The sequence below is a fragment of the Meleagris gallopavo genome, chromosome 6 (genome assembly GCF_905368555.1).
Source record: "Meleagris gallopavo chromosome 6, MGAL_WU_HG_1.1, whole genome shotgun sequence".
Lineage (NCBI taxonomy): Eukaryota > Metazoa > Chordata > Aves > Galliformes > Phasianidae > Meleagris > Meleagris gallopavo.
Window position 1 is genome coordinate 37,994,130 of NC_139409.1, and position 18,268 is coordinate 38,012,397.

The 18,268-nt window shown below is 40.5% G+C and overlaps 1 long non-coding RNA gene across 3 annotated transcripts in view; it reads right to left on the reverse strand.

The window, feature by feature from the left end:
• Positions 1 to 11,630, reverse strand: part of LOC104911529 (uncharacterized) — a 35,037-nt gene extending 23,407 nt beyond the window's left edge. Inside the window, exons 1-3 of one of the 3 annotated variants that reach the window (XR_014883950.1) lie at positions 11,541 to 11,630; positions 10,909 to 11,001; positions 7,141 to 7,725 (exon numbers count right to left, since the gene is read on the reverse strand). This is a non-coding gene — a long non-coding RNA (uncharacterized LOC104911529). Of the gene's footprint in view, positions 1 to 7,140; positions 7,726 to 10,908; positions 11,129 to 11,540 lie in introns of those variants that run through there. The other 2 variants (XR_014883949.1, XR_793972.4) reach the window with 2 other exon arrangements.
• Positions 11,631 to 18,268: the final 6,638 nt, after the last annotated feature.

Consider the following 18,268-nt stretch of genomic DNA (forward strand, 5'->3'; position numbering starts at 1 on the left):
ATACCTGTGCAGGGATCCAGACTGCTGGAGTGCTACAGACCCAAATCTCACATCATTCCAAGGCACTGATATTATAACACTCAGGAGCTGTTCTGTACGCTCCCTGCAGTTCACTGCTACCACTACTGATTATTAGCTCATAAAACTAATTCCAGTGCTATCAGAACAGTTCTTAATAGTCGTATAACATGTGCCTGAAAACATTCAAATGCCTATTTGCCTGACCACTTATTTGGTTGAATAAATGAATTACTACTTTTTCTTTCAGTGTAGGTTTAGTATGTAGTAATTTTTACAGAATTTTCCACAATGAATTTTCAGCTTCTAGAAGAAAGCAGCTTCGAAAGGCATTCTAAAACAACCAGGGGTATGGCACGTAGGAGGGAAGAGAAACCCCCCAGTTTATGTGTGCTGGACTGGGCTTGGCGTCCCCCTTCAGGGAGGCACTGCTCCCTCATGCAGAGGGCTTACACATGTGTAACATCTCCCTCTACTGGCAAAAAAAACCGTTGGAATACTTTAATTTCCGTGCATAAAAGCTTCCTATGAAGTAAGAATCCCGAGTTTAGGTCCATCCTCTTGTTCTTCCACACATTTGTAAATCTCTCTCCATTAAAGCAGAGAAGATTTGTTTGATGGAGCAGCTAGGAAGAGCTGGGCATTAAATCACCTGGAACTGTTCCCTGATGATAAAGTCCTCAGTGAAATTCTTCGGAAAGAGCGCAGATGTTGAAGCAGTCCTCGAGAATCCAGGATTAAAGGGGACAGCTGTTTGCAGAGCAACATCTGCTCTAGCAGTGTTGCTTATGTGATTCTGAAAACTAAGAACATAATGGTGACCTCTGCAGTAAAATCTGAGCCCAGCGGTGAGCCACTGAGGTTTTACTGCATTTCAGTTCTTCACTCTTTGAAAATGGCTTTCCATTATAATTCACCCCTTTGTAAACAAGGCAAATAACTGAAAATTTCAAGTTATCCCTAGTAAGAGAATTACACCATTCTCCATTTGAAAACCTTTTTAATTCTTCCACTTTTATTTTCCTCCTTCCTCTGTTTCATGAGCTTTTTCTAAGCTTCCCTTCCCTGCATTCTTTGTGCCTGGAGAACCATTCATGCAGAATTCACCACAGGGAAACAAACATAATATCCAACTCTTACATTCCCAAGAGGGAATTAGCTAAAACTACCACTCTTTGTGAAATTGGCATAGAAAAATGCAGGAGTTCACGCTATAGTCAAGTTGTCAAAGAAACCATTAGCACTCTGGTAGATCAAGAGCTATTTCAAACATTTTCTTCTAACTACCCCAGCAAATTATAGGGTGTTTGATGGAGATGGGAGGTGCACAAAGCCTGAAAGCATTATTGCTTTTCAAAGGCTTAGTAACTGCTGGCTGCTGAGGGAGAGCTCACTGCATAGTAGACGCTTGCTACATTTTTTGAACAGACATACGGTCCTCTGAGCAGTACTTGGCTAATTCCCCCTTTGCGGAAGTCCTTAGCGAGGTTTCCATTGTGTAGTCCATTCTGTGGAACTCCTAAAGCCAAAAGATGTGTCATTTCCAAAGGAAATTATTCATTTTTTATAGAGCACCTTCTAAAATCACTTGTGCCTAGCCCCACTACATCTCCGTTGCCACTCAAAGGACAGCAGTTATCACAGCCTGCACTAGACTGACTTCTACAACCAAACTTCACTGCTTTCAGTTCTGCACGAGTACATGATAGAACAGCACCTTGTCAATTCCAAACATGCAGGCAGCCTCTAAGCTGCTATAATTACTAAATAAGTCACCCACCTAACATGCAGTATGAGGCGATGACTACCAGTGCAATACCCCTCTCCTATACTCTGTGATAAGATCTCTTCTGATGCACCTGGCAACCAAGCAAAATGTCAGATTGTAAAATGGGCTGAACCTGGGACAAGTATACAAACTGTGAGCCAGGAAGTGAGAGAAAACAACCTAGGGTCTAATACTGAATCAGGTCTGCAGTGGGTATGCACTAAATAAATCCACCAATCTGCTTTTATATATCATATAAGGAGATGCCTCAGTCACCTAATGGCCAAAGGTATCTCTGCACTGCTCTCACAAAATATGCCCAGCCTCACACTCCACAAGCATAAGCTGCCAGAAGCAGAGTTCACATTATTGCTGCATCCAAATGGATGAGATTCCCAACAGGCGATCCCTGGTAACAATACACAAGTCAGTGCAGGTTCCTAAATCCTTCCAGGAGACCCAGAGAAGGTTTGAGTTTTCAATGGAAAAAAAACAGAAGGGTAAAGAGAAAGAAAAGGGGAGAAAAAAGAAAGAAGGAAAAAAAAAAAAAAAAAACTTGTTGATAATCATAGCAGGTTAACATCAGAGTCAAAATTAGAAGTTTCTTGACCATACCAAGTTTTTTCTTCCCATTTCCCCCAGAAATAAGATCAAAGCTTATATAAATACTGTTATTTTGTTACAGACTTAGAAACCTGACAAAGACGAAGTTTAGTGTGCTGATTTTAACTTCTGCAAGTTACAGGAAGATTCCTCACACTTCTATAGCTCACTCGTTGAGTATTAAAGTATTGCTCTCCTCCATTTTCTCCATTAGCCTGCTTAAGAACTAGACACCTACGAGTCCTGGAGATCCACTTGACTTGTATCTACTCATCCTCTCCAAAAGTGCTTGCCATTTTTGGCTCCCTTCACCCTAGAGCGTGAGGATATGCACGCACATATACAAGGTGTGTTAAGAGGTTAAAAGGGTGAATTTGTGCTGGAAGCATCATGCAGATGATTGGAGTCTCAGTTTGGCACAAGAAGAAAGGCCTAGACATGCCAGAATTTGCAGAGACACATTCTTCATGTTGTTTAAACTGTACTTGGCTCTCAGATTCCTAGCAAAGACCACAGGACTCAAGCTCACCACATTCATACAGATAGCTGTCAAGCACATAAGCACATATACAGGTAATTCAGGCCACATCTTAGGGCTTGATATCATGAGCATTTTGCCACATACATCCCACATTTCACTGGCTATGAATCTCCAGAACAGCACAGCCTCACTGCAGGCTTGCCTTCCTCTGATATGAAGGGGGAAAAAAAGCACATGCTAGTTCTCCACATTACCAAAGCACACATTAAAAATCTATTGGATTTCTAAAAGGAATTTTTTTTTTCCACAGGAAAAGATGCTAAAATCCAATCCTGTAGCCTCAAGGGCATGAAAAGATTGCATAGTATTGTCAGGACAGGCTACCCACAAAGTTTGACTTTTCCCACCAATGCTTACAATCACTTTTCTTCTAAATGAAGCTGGCTAAGCTATCCATACCAACTGCTGAAGCTTGAAGAATGAGCTTGATGAACACCTGCAGCAAAATCCCTATCGCTTCTATGAAAACCACCCTGTTGAAAACAACAGTCTGTAAGGATACTTTGGCAGATGCTGGGACTCAGATTCAGTCAAATTCACAGCTCACCAACAGATTTTTCTCAGTGATCTGAAGAAGGTGCATTCTGTGCCTCAACTACCAATGTATGACATGGAAATAGTACTATCTTTTTACCAAAAGCATCCCTACTGGTATGCAGAGCTAGGCACACACCAGCAGAATTTAGAAGGGCTTCAAAATAACTGTACCAGCTTTGAGATAAACTACTTCAGAGGGTGGAAGATAGCCACATTAAGTGTTGTCCTGTGCCAGTGAGGACTGATGAGAAACAGGATCCAACATACAGGATCCCAGGTGGAGATCATAGAATGGCTTGGGTTGAAAGGAACCTTCAAGACTGTATAGTTTCTGCTTCCCTCCCATAGGCAGGGTTACCAACCATTAGATCAGGCTGCCCAGGGCCCCATACAACCTGTTCCAGTGCCTCATCGCTCTCGGAATAATTTCTTCCTAACATGTAGCCTAAATTTCCCCTCTTTTAGTTCAAACCCATTTTTCTTGTCCCATAACCATCTGTCTCTGTAAAAGGCCAAGTGCAGGGTGCTACACTTGGATTGAGGCAATCCCAGGTATTTAAATAAACTGAAGAAAGACCTCCTTGAGAGCAGCCCTATGGAAAAGGACTTGGGGGTCCTGGTGGATGAGAAGCTGGACATGAGCCAGCAGTGTGTGCATGCAGCCCAGAAGGCCAACTGTGTTCTGGGCTGCATTAAAAAAGGGGTGGCCAGCAGGGAGAGGGAGGTGATTGTCCCCCTGTACTCAGCTCTTGTGAGGCTCCATCTGCAGTACTGCATCCAGGCCTGGGGCCCCCAGCACAGGAAGGACGTGGAGCTCTTGGAGCGGGAAAGGTTGTGCAAGTAGCTCAGACTGAAGAAAGAAATATGTCAGATGAGGTAAGGAAACAAGAACAGTAACACAGAAGGAGTACAACATCAAAGGCAAACATACTATCTATCATAACCTTTAATATAGCACACATTTGGAACTGAAAAAACACCTATAGCAGCACAGATCTTGAAGCAAGGTAGAACCAGGCCATGTAGACCTTCTGAACATCCAGTACATTCAGGCGCTTCATTCCCATCAGCTTTAATAGCACTTACACATCTAAGATTTAGTAACATTCTACCTCTTTGCACGAGTCTCTACTGAGGAACAAATGAGACCATTGTTTGCATATTTTTTCTGTCCAGAAGAGCATGTGAAGTATTGGGGGAAAAAAAAAAAAGACAGCATTGCTCTATGTGTGGGAGATGCTAGCTCCAAAATTATGCTGTGTCTTAAACATACACTAGCTTCCAAAGATGTTATTTTTCAATCTGCAGCCCCACTCCCTATTGCAAACTATCACCTATTGCATGCTCCAGCCTGCACTAATCACCACCCTGCTCACAATATGTAATTTTACAAGAAATTGAGGTGGTTTCAGCATATTTCAAGGTATTAAAATCAGTTTAGTAAATATCAAACTCTGAAGTAAAGTAGATAATGGGCATTAATCACTCCAGTGAAGCCATTAGTCAATTGCACAGTGTTCATAGTTGTTCCTGTACTTACAGCATCAGCAAAGCCAGAATGAAGTAAGCGTTATCTGACTTGCTATAGCAAATCCAGCTGTTCCTTTGATGGAAACAAAAATTCCACCTTCTGTGATTATCCACTTTACTTTCACTAATCATACTGGTACAGAGACTTTAAAAACATTTTTATGGAATACTAAAATGGTAATGGCTCATCTGACCTACAGAGGCATAATTACTGCAAGTGTACTTGTAATGCAGATGATTCTGAACAGCAAGTTTCCACAAGCAAAAAGGAAAATAGCAAGTAGGCAGATGACTGTCACTGAATGCCTATCTTCTAAAATAGCGATCCTTCTAGAAAGTTCAACACTGTTGCCTAAAGGCCAAAAGGTTCGGGCATAGCCTGCTTTTTTATCTTTCCTCACATTTTCACTTGAGATTGTGTATTGTCAGAGGCTTTTTTTTTCTTCATTTTTTGTCCTTAATATCAGTTTTACAGTAAGCAAAATTAATTGTATAGACAATCATTAAATATACATTGCCTTCCACTCCAGCAAGTCAGATTCCAGTTTGTTGTTCATCACTATGGAAACAGTTTGCTATTTATTCATACTCAGTGCATAGATTATCTAATTTGGTAGGGAAAAAAAAAAAAAACCTAAACAAGTTCAGATATATGTACTATATTATTATTCTATGGAACTATATATCTATAAATGGGATTCTGTAACTATATATGGGATTATTTAACTAGATATCTAATGGTACTCATTACAATCCCCTTGGATATTTTTTTCTGACATCTCAGAGAAAGTTTCCATGCCTGGAATAAAAAAAAAAAAAGTCAGGTTCTTAAAACTCCCCTTTCAAACCATCCTCGCTCTTGAAAGAACAGAAATGAATAAAAAGTTGGGGAAGCAGGGAAGGAGAAAAATATGTTTGTTGTTTTTCCTTTTAGAGTTCTGAAAATTAAAAAAAAGTAAAAGGTGGAAAACAGTCTACTTTTAGCAAAAGAAATGTTTTGCAAGTTTCAAGTTCTACTGAAGATTGGATTGAGGGATTGTGAGGAACCCAGAAAAGTATTTCTCTCAAGCCACAGGTAATGACTGTTTTCATTTCTCTTAGTCACAATGTCCAGAAAAATTTTACCTTAAAAAGACTACAGCAACTATCTTAAGAATGAACTGCTTCTGCTACAGAGAGCTGCTGCTCCATTAATGCCCGTGTATCTACACTAGCACATGCCCAGTTTGGGAGTCAAATGGAATCATTCCTGATCCAGATGGTCAAAGATAAAAACAGGACAACAGCAACATGCCTTTGTCCCTGCCAAGTGGCTACAAGTTGGAGGTGCTTCCCTCCTCCTGTCAGGTGAATTCAGAACTGATGAGACAGAGACTGCCATTTTGCAGGTAGGTGCTGAAAAAAAAACACATGGAATCTCTGCCTCTTTACAAGGCTCCTGCACTTCACATGGGCTGACTGCTGCAAAGCCCTAAGCAATACAGCCACCTACCTTGGGGTCATGGCTTTCTGGACACAGTAGCACAGAAGTTTGGTAGCAGCTGCACAGCAAACCATGCTGGGCCACACTACACAGCTATTTTCAGTCTCATTGTTTCTCATTCAGACTCATGAGGAGAGACGAAACAGGAGCTACTTCAGTTGACCCCACTGACAAAGAAAATCATTAAAAACAAAATTCTCAAAAACAAGATCTAACATATCTGACTGCCACAGTTCACTCTGTGTTTCATACCCTCTCCTCCAACCACCACTGCTTCCAGAAAACTCACAGTCCTGAGCTTTTCCTTAAGCCATATTTTGAAAACTTTTATCTCATGCACAGCAATGGTTAAGAAGATCCCACCCTGTTATTGTCTTTCTCAGGCACAAACAGCCATCCCCATATAACCACACCAGGCAGACTAGAATTCTCCTCACTGGATGGGATGATTGATTCACATCTGAAACACTATATCTTGCCAGATTATTTTGGTACTTCTACTCCTCTCTCAAACAAGACTCAAAAGCTGACAACAAGAATAGACAAGTGGACAAAAAATGAAAAAGAAAATGGACAAATAACAAACATGTTTGAAGCCTAAATTGAAAAAAGTTTTATTTCCAGTTCTTGCCTAGCCATAGCCTTAGAAGATGTACTTGCCTGAACCAATCTGTCCATTGTCAATGAACAACTGGAGTCAGCAAACACTTAATAGTCTTCTTTTGAGTCATGGTGTACATTCCAGGTTTTTTGCAGCCAGCAGCTCAAGTTCTTTAGAATGATTTGTTTTTCTCTGTTGTATGAAGAGCATGATGACAGGCAGAGCAAGAAAGCTGTACTATAGTTAATGTTGTGCAAGCACTGGAATGATTAGAAAACTGTTCTGAGTAAACACATCAATTTCTCCAAATGTATTTATTCAGTTGGTAGACTCTAAACAGCTGTCCAGACTACCAGAACTACAGAACACTAGATCTGCAAAATGTTCATTTAACTCCATTAGAAAGTAAAAAATAAGGCTGAATACTACAGGATCAGATGGGAAGCCTTGTATGAAGAGCAAAATTCCTAGAGGCTGCTTATTCAAGACTTCGGTGGTGATTCAAGCAGGCTGAAAGCAGCTTGTTCCTTCCAAAAGATGCAGAAGGATACACCGTGAGAAAGATTTCTTCATTGTTCCCAGTGCAGTGGATGTATAATTCCAAAGGTATCAGTAGTCTTTCTTACTTGCAGTATTGGTCTCTTCTGCTTAGAGGATACAATGAAGAGACAAGTTAGCAAATATCAACAAATCTGTATCATACAGAGGGATCCCCATCACAAGGGGGAAGGATGCAGTTAACATATATGAAAGTTAACTGCACATTTTTCTTTTGCAATGGAGATTCTTGATTCCATTTCAATTGTTTAGCAAGATAAAACAAGGTAAACAATTAAGTAAGATAAAAAACGAACATCTTCCCTCCCCTCAACATATTGATGTTTCAGCTTTGTTTAGAAGATAATTTAATTTGTCACTGACTGACAAGTAGATGGTATCTAAATAACCACACACAGGCTTTGCTCTAAAGCTCAGAGAAGATTCCAGAAGAAACACCAAACTGTAACTTGCCATAAGTAAACTAAACTGTTTTTGAACATCAGAGTGTATTTAGTATTCATTCACTGTGTCAGTGTAATATCAGTGAATGTTCATAGTGAATCTCTGCCATACAAGAAAAGACACTGCCTATGTAGAGTTTGGATTCCAGAGATCTGGATGCAGTTTTGATGCACTATTGGCCTTGCTCACACATGCAAATGCTCAATAGAGCCGCTGACTTTTTGAGATGTTACATATTTATATCATGCATTATTAATACCAGAGACACAATGCAATTTCCAGTTAAGTCAACAAGAACATTCTTGTTGTTCTAGCAAGCCTGCTGTTAGCTAGCTCTTAGAAAAAAAAAAAGGAAGAAAAAAAGAAAAAAGGTTTCCATTCTTGCATGCCTAGGAATAAATGTTCCATCAATCCAGATTACGCATCAGTTTTGTAACATCACTCTGCCTGACATTTGCTGCCACAACAGGCAACCTGCTCCATTTTCTTCTTAGAAGAATGTATCTTGCTTGGTAGCCTATTCATCTAATCTGTCAAACAGAGAAGGAGTCGCCACGCTTGTCAAATTCATGCAAGAAGCATGTTGAGGTAACTAACTCAATACTGCAATCCACACCACCTTAACAGTTACCCTCTAGCTACCCTCCAGACAACAGACAAAATTGTGGTCACCAGACAGACAGGACTCTGACAACCAAATTTAACCTGATCCACTTTAAGCCAATGCCACAATAAGAAGAGAACAAGCAAGAATTATTTTAAAATTACATCCCTGAGAAGCTAGTTATGATCCAGTTTCTAGCTTCCATCTCCTTTTGAATGGACAGCACAAGTATTATTTTATATTAGCCTACAGCATCTGAAAACTTGAATTCACATAAAATATAAAAACAGAATGAGAATGGATTGAGTGATTGCAAGAAAGTCTCTGTTGTTTGTTCACACTGCAGAACTGCTGAGAAAATGTTGACCTTAGCTTTTGATGTGGCCATAACAGAGAATCTACTCTGATGTGAGCTTTAATTACACAGTAGTAGAATCCAACAGAGTCCTTTTCATACCTTAGCCCATATATTTTTTTCTTACCCAGCAGGGACATTTAATAGATTAGACTATTAAACATTGCTCTGTCTCATCATAAATCATTGAGACAATACATGCAATTTAGATAGCCTGAAATGACCTGTTTTTTAATATCCACAATCTAACATACCTGTTCGGTTTGACTTATTATTGCTGTCAATATTAGATGGCATATTAGAATCTAAATGGCACATCAGGCCAAGTCCTTGAAAAACACCCTTGTCTCTTTCCCAGACCTCCTGACCTCATTTTCCTAGGGTCCATCTACCAAAGGACCTCTACAGAGTATTAAATTTTTAATGTTTCCCACATTTTTGTATTAGAAGCATAATACTCTACTGAAAAATCCATCAGGAGAAAACTGAAGGCTGCCATAGATGGAGAGGTAGTGACAAGAACTAGAAATAAGGTCTAGAAAGGAACTGAATTGAATCTGGGGACACATCTCTTTAGAATTCATTTAAAAGAGTTAGGACTTCTTTGTATTGTAAAAGGAATATTGATTCCCTCATTCCTCATCTCAACAGAACTTACATTTCAGGTCTCTCCAAAAAAACTGCACTTACAGAAACACAGAAGGTCAGCAGATTTCATTTTACTGTCAATCACTCAACAGTAGCACTCCCCACTCCACTACCAGTTTGTTTCAGTGACTTAAACTCAGTCATATCTATGGAGAGCTGGCTGTCCAACAGCTCATATCAGGACAAATAAATCCATGTCTTATTCTTCTTCTAAAACTTCTGTTCTTCTTGGATGTTGCTAATTGTATAGCAGCTTTTTAAGTCCTCCATGCGCACCAATATGTTACAATATGGCTTAGAGTCAGATTGACTCTACAGCACTGTACAAGGAACCGTTAGCACTTTTGAAACATGATCTCATTCTGCTTTTTTCTTATTGCTCAATCAGTTCCTCATCTCATGCTTTCTCCTACACTGAATGAAAAAAGCCTCTTGTGAGGGGCTTTGCCACAGACTTTTTGAAACATTATGTCTAAATAAAACTTTGCTTTAAAAGATGTAGATCACACTAAAACTAAACAGAAAAGGGATTAGGAGACCAACTGCCTGTACATGACTCATTTTCTGCCATATATGTAAATGATGCCTTGTGAAAGGCACAAAGACAGAGATCAAGAAGTCTTTGATAAGATGGGTGCTGCTACTTAATGATTAATAACAAGTGAACACCACCACTCTGAAAAGTCATCGTTCGTGCAGATCAGATGCTGGCTCCCAGCAGACCCTCCTGTCTAAGCCATTAAGACTCTCCCTCCTACCACCATTAGTCATGCTGAGTATTAACATTATTCATTATTACTCATAGTTTACTCTCTGAATAACCCATTAATTTCAGTGAGACTTCTGCAGTAGGAGGTAGCAGATAATCTACGTGTTTGTATATGTATATGTATATAATTAAAGGCTATCAAATTAGAAGACTGACTTTCCCTTGCTGACTAAGCTGATCTGTAAAACTCCAGCCCCAGAGCTGAAGGCATTCATGGCTGTAACTGAAGACATGCTAAGTCAAGCTTTCAAAAGTACCCATAGCAGAATCAGTTTTAACAGCATTTTTCATGAGGATGCTACAAAGTTACACAGCCTTTCACCTCCAGGCTCTACTGTCTGTAATAAATTTCAAAGCCAGTATCCTCAGAACTCCCTAACAGCTTGCTGCTAACAAAGTTAGCTAGGAGGTATTGAAGAAAACACACCAAAACGAAGACAGGATAGTACCTCAGGGGCCACTTCTCCAGATATACTTGCTCTTCTAAGGATCCCACTGACATTCAGAACATTTCTCCTCTGTAGGTCTTCCTTCTTTAGGAACTGGGAAGAGAAGTAAGCCAGTTAGCCACGCATTGTGGGATCAGACTGTACTTTACCCCCCTCTATAGGCACCCTGTGATAAGAACCATTCGAAGGACGGGGGCAAAATCTTAAAGGACCAAAGCACTCATGAAAGCACCTCAATCGTCCAAGTCCTAATTAACTTCAGTGATGGTTTTATTTTTCAAAAAGAAAGATAATTCTCTGAATGATTTTAGTGTGTTTTCAAACTTCACCTGTTGCAATGCTAATTCCTTAATTACACTTTTAAAGAGACCAATTCTTGTGATCTGCAGAAGCAGATAGGGACAGCAGGCAGTGAGGAAACTGAAAGGGTACTGGCTGAAAACATGACAATGAGTCACAAAAGCATGACTGTTGTCTGCTCCCTGGTCATTTCCTTCATGTATTTAAAGGAATTTCACTGGGGATGAGAATTATGACTTTTTTTGTGCTATCCTCATATCTTTCTCTCACTTCCCTCCCCCAGATGAAGATTGTGAGCACAGCTATAGTCACCCCCCATCCTGTTTTCTCACCACTGCTCCCTGTTTGAGCCAGCTGGAGCAGACAGTGCCTCTGAGAAGCCAAGCTCATAATCCCATCAAGGGAGGGTGATAGCAATCTGAAAAAAGCAGGCAAGGCGGGACACTTTCTAAATACTACCACCCACAGGAAAAATTGTACTCAGCTGCTTACAGACTTGCAAGCCTGTCTGTGCTTCTGGCTGGGACAAGGAGAAGAAAAACAAATACAGGGTCAGGCTGTGCTGTTTAGCTCTAGCCCTTTTGAGAACTAGAGCGTGTCTTTCCTTGATCTATTGAACTTGCTCAGTCTCATGCACTGGATGCATTGACTCATAGGAGTGGTTCCTAGCTTTTGTTTGTTCAAAGATGGGGCTGAACTTCACTTTCAAACAGAGAGCAGCAGGCTGACATGACAGCTGAGGATGGCTCGGTGGGTCTCAAAGAGACTGCAGAATTTTGACATCAGATCCCACCTGCTGAGTTCACCAAAGCTCGAATTCTAGGTGCAGCTGATCTCCACAGGACACTCTCCTACCCACATCCCACTGCACCAGAAGACTTTTCACACCACAAACCCAGCTGTAGCAGGGGAGTGATTAGGAGGAGGCATGCAGAACGATACAATTGCTGCCTTCTTCCTCAAATTGTAAACGTGAACCATCCCCTGCAGCTGAGGATAATTTTAGCCACCAGAATCTTTTAAGAAATAACAAACAGCCATGTACTTCCCTGAGAACTGGCATTGCATTTTGTTCTGCTGCAGACAAATACTGAAGCCATGGAAGGAAAAAAACATTTATCTCCCACACAGTGACGCCAGAGCAGAGGCAAGCACTGTGTAATCCAAAACAATTAATAAAATGATCCTACTATTAACTGAGCTTGGAAATACTTCCTTTACTTCAGATAGGCTTCTCTTTAACATAGTAGGAGGGGTGGGGTTCTTCTCAGATTGGTAAATATTGTCAGAGTTACAGTACACCTAAGGTGTGTTTCTAGATGGGGGCCAATACCAACATGAATTGCAATTGCATACAAACCCTCCACCTTCACTTCCAAGAACTCAGTGATAATCTCATGGAGATTGACCGAGGCTGACATAATTTAGCTTAAAAAGTATTTGCTCGAGGACATTTGCAAATAACTAGCATAAGAACAGAGTCATAAGACAAAGCCAAGAACTTCCACACTTCTGAAGCTCAAGTCTTTATTGTTACTACTATCATTAAGAATTCTATAGATTCTGTTGTATCACCCCATCTCAACCAGAAATTTCTGAACTAGTCTATTTCACTGTTTAAGGAAACAGAGGGAACAGTTATTTACCCATCACATAAGAACATAGTGAAGACATATTAGGTAACATCTGTCTCCCAAGCCACAAATAATTGCATAACTACCAAAAAGTTTTATGACTTACTTTTTTTTTTTTTTTTTTTTTCAGAAAGTCTCATCATATAATTTGTCCTAAGCAAATATAACCACAGCAGCTCTCGTGGGCATAATGAGTTGTGTTCTTTTAAAATATGCATTTCATAGAGGATCTAATAAACAGGTGCTTTTTCATAGAGTCAGTCACAGAGCCATAGGATGGCACGGGTTGGAAGGGACCTTGAAGACTGAGTTCCAACCCCACTGCCATGGGCAGGGCTGCCACTCACTAGATCAGACTCCCAGGATCCCATCCAGGGGACACTTCCAGGGATGGGGCACCCACTGTTTCTCTGGGCAACAAGTTCCAACACCTCATCACCCTTTGATTAAATAATTTCTTTCTGTTTATATGCTCTCTTCAAGTACTGGAAGGCTGCAATGAAGTCTCCCCTGAGATTTCTCTTCTTTAAGCTAAACAAACCCCACTTTCTCAACTTTTCTCCATAGGAGAGGAGCTCCAGTACTCTGATCATCTTCTAGTCACACACCAACAGCTCCACATCCTTCCTGTACTGCAGGCCCCAGGCCTGGAGGCCATACTTCAGATTGTGCCTCATGAGGGCAGAGTAGAGGGGGACAATCACCTCCTACTCCCTGCTGGCCCAAGATACAGTTGGCCTTTTGGGATGCAAAGTGCATGCTGCTGGCTCATGCTCAGCCTTTCATCTACCAGAACCCCCAAATCTGTCTCCACAGGATTGCTTTCAGGGGTTCTCCTCCCAGTCTATACTCATATTTGGGATTGTCCCAACCCAAGTACAACACTATGCACTTGACCTTGTTAAATCTCTCATGCACCCACTTTTCAAGCCTGTCCAGACCCCTTTGCATTGCATCCCTTCCTTCTATTTTGTCAACTGCACCACTCAGCTTGGTGTCATCAGCAAACTTGCTAAGGGTACTTTCAGTGCCTCTGTCTGTGTTGTTCATAAAGTTGAAGGGCACTGGTCCCAAGACAGACTCCTAATGGACACTAGTCATAACTGGCTTCCATCTGGACATAAAACCATTGACAAATATCCACTTTTTAGTGAAGTAAAAGAAAAATAATTGTTTAAAATAATATCAATGATATAATATATCATGAGATATGCTAGGTCAATCCTTTTCCCGCTTACTGGTAAACAAATGGCAAAGCTTCCATCGACTTTAATGGCAGATCAACGGGACCCTGAGGCAATAAATTTTAAGTTACTGATATTCACAGGAGTTTCCCTGTGAGCACAAATGTCATACAATAACCACTGGGCAAGAATAAAATTGTGACATTATTACTAGTGCAGAATAATGGTTCATGATCTTTGCACTGTGCCCTATAGTGCAAATGTCACTACATTTATTAAGATATTTCCTTTTCTTTGAGTTTGAGGGTATGGATCACAGCAGGAAATATTTTTATTTTTACAGTGACCTTTGCAAAGCTTGCAAAGCTAGATTATGTTGTGGTAATGGGACAACCCAAAGGTCACAAAACATTATTCTGCCCTAGTAACTATTAGAAATGTGATGGGAGTTAGAAAAGGTATTTGTCCCCAGGGCTGGTTTTTCTAGTCTTCCACCTCTAGAGACCTGGGTTCAATATTGGCCACGCCAGTTATATGCTGGAGGCTATTTATAGCCTTCGTTAACATTTCATCAGCTAACTGGGGGCTATACTTCCTGACTTGATGAAGTTCGCTTTCTCCTTAGACACTACTGAATCATCCAGACAGTAAACTTCATAATAAGTCTGACTTGGAGGGAGTGAGAGCTAATGTCCAAATGCAAAGCCAAGTTCTGTCATTCCCTTAGGAAGAGATGATGTGAAACTACAGAGTCAGTTTGATAACTGTCCTATCCTGGATAACGCTGCTAGGTGAAAACTCCTTACACAGTGTTGCATGGCTTGTTGGCAGTGGTCTATACTTGTCATGTTCCATGGTGCTTGTTCAAATGTTAGATTACACTGATTTAAGCACAGTACTACTGTGTTAGTCCTTACTTGTCAAAAATTATGGAAAACTAAAACATATTGCATAGAAAGCAATGCAACTCTAAACCAGCAAGAGTGCTAGTGTGTGAAGTGTACAGAACAGTAACAGCAGCCAATAGGTATAAATGACTGCAAAAATGTGTATTTTCAGTACTATGTTATTTGAGGGCACCAGATGCAAAATCACAACTGAAACAAATATAAAATCCAAGGCTGAAAACCACATGTTTGACAAATGCAGAAGAGATGGGATGCAAAAATCAGATGCATAAACTACTGCATCCTCTGTTGAGTTTAAACTGTCCTGTTGATGCATGCATAAGCAACACAACATGAAATAGTTGCAGCAGAAAGATCATGACTCCTGGGGTTGACACACGAGTTAGAAAAGCAATTGCCTTGCTTTGCTTCAGAACGTCCCGTTCTGGTAATGCCACAACATGTCACTTTGAAACCAAAATGGCATTGAGAAGAATTATACAAACATTGGCATGCGGTTAACCCTGCTGGGACTTGTTACCGTGATGTAACAACTTGTTTTTTTCCTTAGTGTTTTGCATGCCAGGATTATATGTGTATGATTTTTAAAACATCTTTAGCCTAAGAGTCTTTATTATATTTGCTTTTTACTGGTAAAACTTAATTTACTAGAATATGTAGAATATTAATAGATATAAAATAGCATTAATAGAACATCACCTTTCAGGTCACAGAAACAGTGAGTGCACTACTTGGTTGTCTTCACAAGAATCTGATGTTGAAAACATCTTAGATATTTTAATATGATAGAAGCAGAGAAGAAATGCATTAGGATAAATGAATCAGTAACGATTTCACGATTTTAGAAAACAAGAACATATTTTGGGGCTAGATTTTTAGCAAGCTTCAAGGTTACCTGCAGGATTACATCTGGTTTTTATTATTCTGTACTAATAAGTATATATATGATAAAATTTTCAAGGGGTTCTACCACCAGAAGAGACTTTTTTATTATGTTCATACGTGACAAAATGAGCAAAGAGATTTCATGACACAAACCTGCCCTCTGCTGGCAAAACAAGAAAATAGTAAATACAATCAAGTATCCCGTTTTGAAAAACTTGTCTTTGATATTTTTTTGGCTTTGCTATACACAAGCACTGCTTCTTGACTTCATACGTTCTCTTTCCTTTGATATCAGTGAACTCCTTTTTCATATTCTGAATAACTCAGTGAATAATGCCCAAATATTTACCAAAGGAACATTATTGATCCTGCGTAGACCCAAGCCTAAAATGTAAAAATGCAAATGCTGGTACAGTTGAGAATCTGCAGGAAGCACTGGCCTGATAAAACTACCTGTGCCTTCCTTTCCCCATGAATGTCACCACTAGCTGTATGCATGTATCCACACAAACAGACATCAACATGTATTAACTAAATACCCTTAAGTCTGCCACGAAACTCTCACTTGTCATTTGAATAGAATAACCTTGCTAAAACTCAGTCTTATTCAAATAAAAGTCCAAATAAAAGAGAGTGACCAGTCCTTGCCCTGTGACATTTTGAAATTAAGCAATGTTACATGTACTATTTGCAGGTACTGCTTGCTTACTAGAAAAAAAAAAAAAAACCCTTCTTTCAGAAGCCATCTGCCTTCACCTTAGAGCTAACATATAGCACTTACTTAAAATTATTAATAATAAAATAATAATAAAAATTTATAACTATAGGTAGTGCAACTTGTCCCATGAAAATTTCAACCTGGGCATGTTGCTAGCAGAAGTTATTAACAGCATGAGCTCAAAGAGACATTTGTGCCAAGAGATGAACTCTAGGCTAACTTCTATTGTGGCTCCTGATCCTTCTGGGACTTTCTGCCAGTAAATAATTGTTTCCAGGTGTTCCTTCAAAAGGTAGAGTTGAAAGAATTTAGCAGCAAAACATAAGGTTATCACTGTGCATTTCTCAGAATCTGCAAATATGTCTTCAACAATGTATAGATATTTTCTCATAAATTTGTTCCCCCAACATGGTACTCCTATAGGGTAGGTGGGACTAAGGAGATCAAGCAAGCCTTTAGTCACCTCCACAATTTCACAGAATATTTAGCCTCTGCAAACTCTCTCAGCACAGCTAGCTCTCTTCTCCGGGAAGCACTTGCTGTTGTGCCATTATTTAGCCATGCTTTTACACATTCTGGCACCAGCCTTCCTCATAGACAGAGGCTGGCCTCCTCTGGAGCTCTACACGCTGCATAGAGCTGCAAGACAGTTCAGTCCACAGCACCCCTGGCAGCTCAGTAAAGTACAGAGCCATCACCTTGCTGGGAGCAACAGATCTGTATTTTACTCCTTTGTGAGCCAGGGGGCCCTGGATGCTGCTGATCTCCTTCCTTTGCCAACTGGAGCTGATGTCAGAAGAACAAAATGAACAACCTAGCTGATCATTTCGCCTTTGTGAAAATCAAAGCCTTCCAGCTGCTGTGCTCAGCTGTGCTCTGATTTCAATAGCAGCTGAGAATCAATGTTCATGTAAGCACTGATGACCCCAGGATACTGTTAGCCTTCTTTCTTGAAAGGTGTTGTAGTTTGACTCTAGTAAGCAGCTGAGCACAATACAGATGCTTGCTAACCCTCCACCAGCAAGGTTAGGGAGAGGACCGGAAGGGCAAAAGTGAGAAAAACAATGTGTTGAGAGTAAGACAGTTTAATACATAAAAGAGGTGGGAAAAGTTAAAACAAAACAAAGAAAAACTAGTGATAAAACAAGCACTTTCTTACCATAAGCAGGCCATGGTCCAGCTAGTCATGAAACAGCAGCAGCCTTGGCAAAATTTTACACCCACCCTTCCCTTGCAGTTTATATTGTGGAGTAGGATGTTACTTGGTATGGAATATCCATCTGGTCAATCTGGGTCAGCTGTCCTAGTAGCATTCCCCTCCAGGCCCTCGTTCATCTTCAGCAAGCCCTGCAGTGCTGCAGGTGCCATACTTCTCTTGCTCTTCTGTTTGTTGGGGGAAGATGCTCTGGGGGGCCCAGGCAGCCACCCCATCTTCTCCACCACAAGAGAGAGAGTGGCAGGTCTAGGGCACCCCCGCATGGAGACAGAGGACAGAAGAGCCTGAATCATAGAATCACAGAATGTCCTGAATTAGAAGGGATCTATAAGAATCACTGAGTCCAACCCCTGGCTTTACACAGGACCACCCAAAAACCAGACCATACATCTGAGAGCAGTGTCCAAATGCTTCTTGAATTCCGGCAATTTGGGGCCACGACCACTGCCCTGGGGAGCCTTTTCCATGCCCATCACCTTCTGGTGAAGAACGTTTCCCTAACACCCAGCCTGACT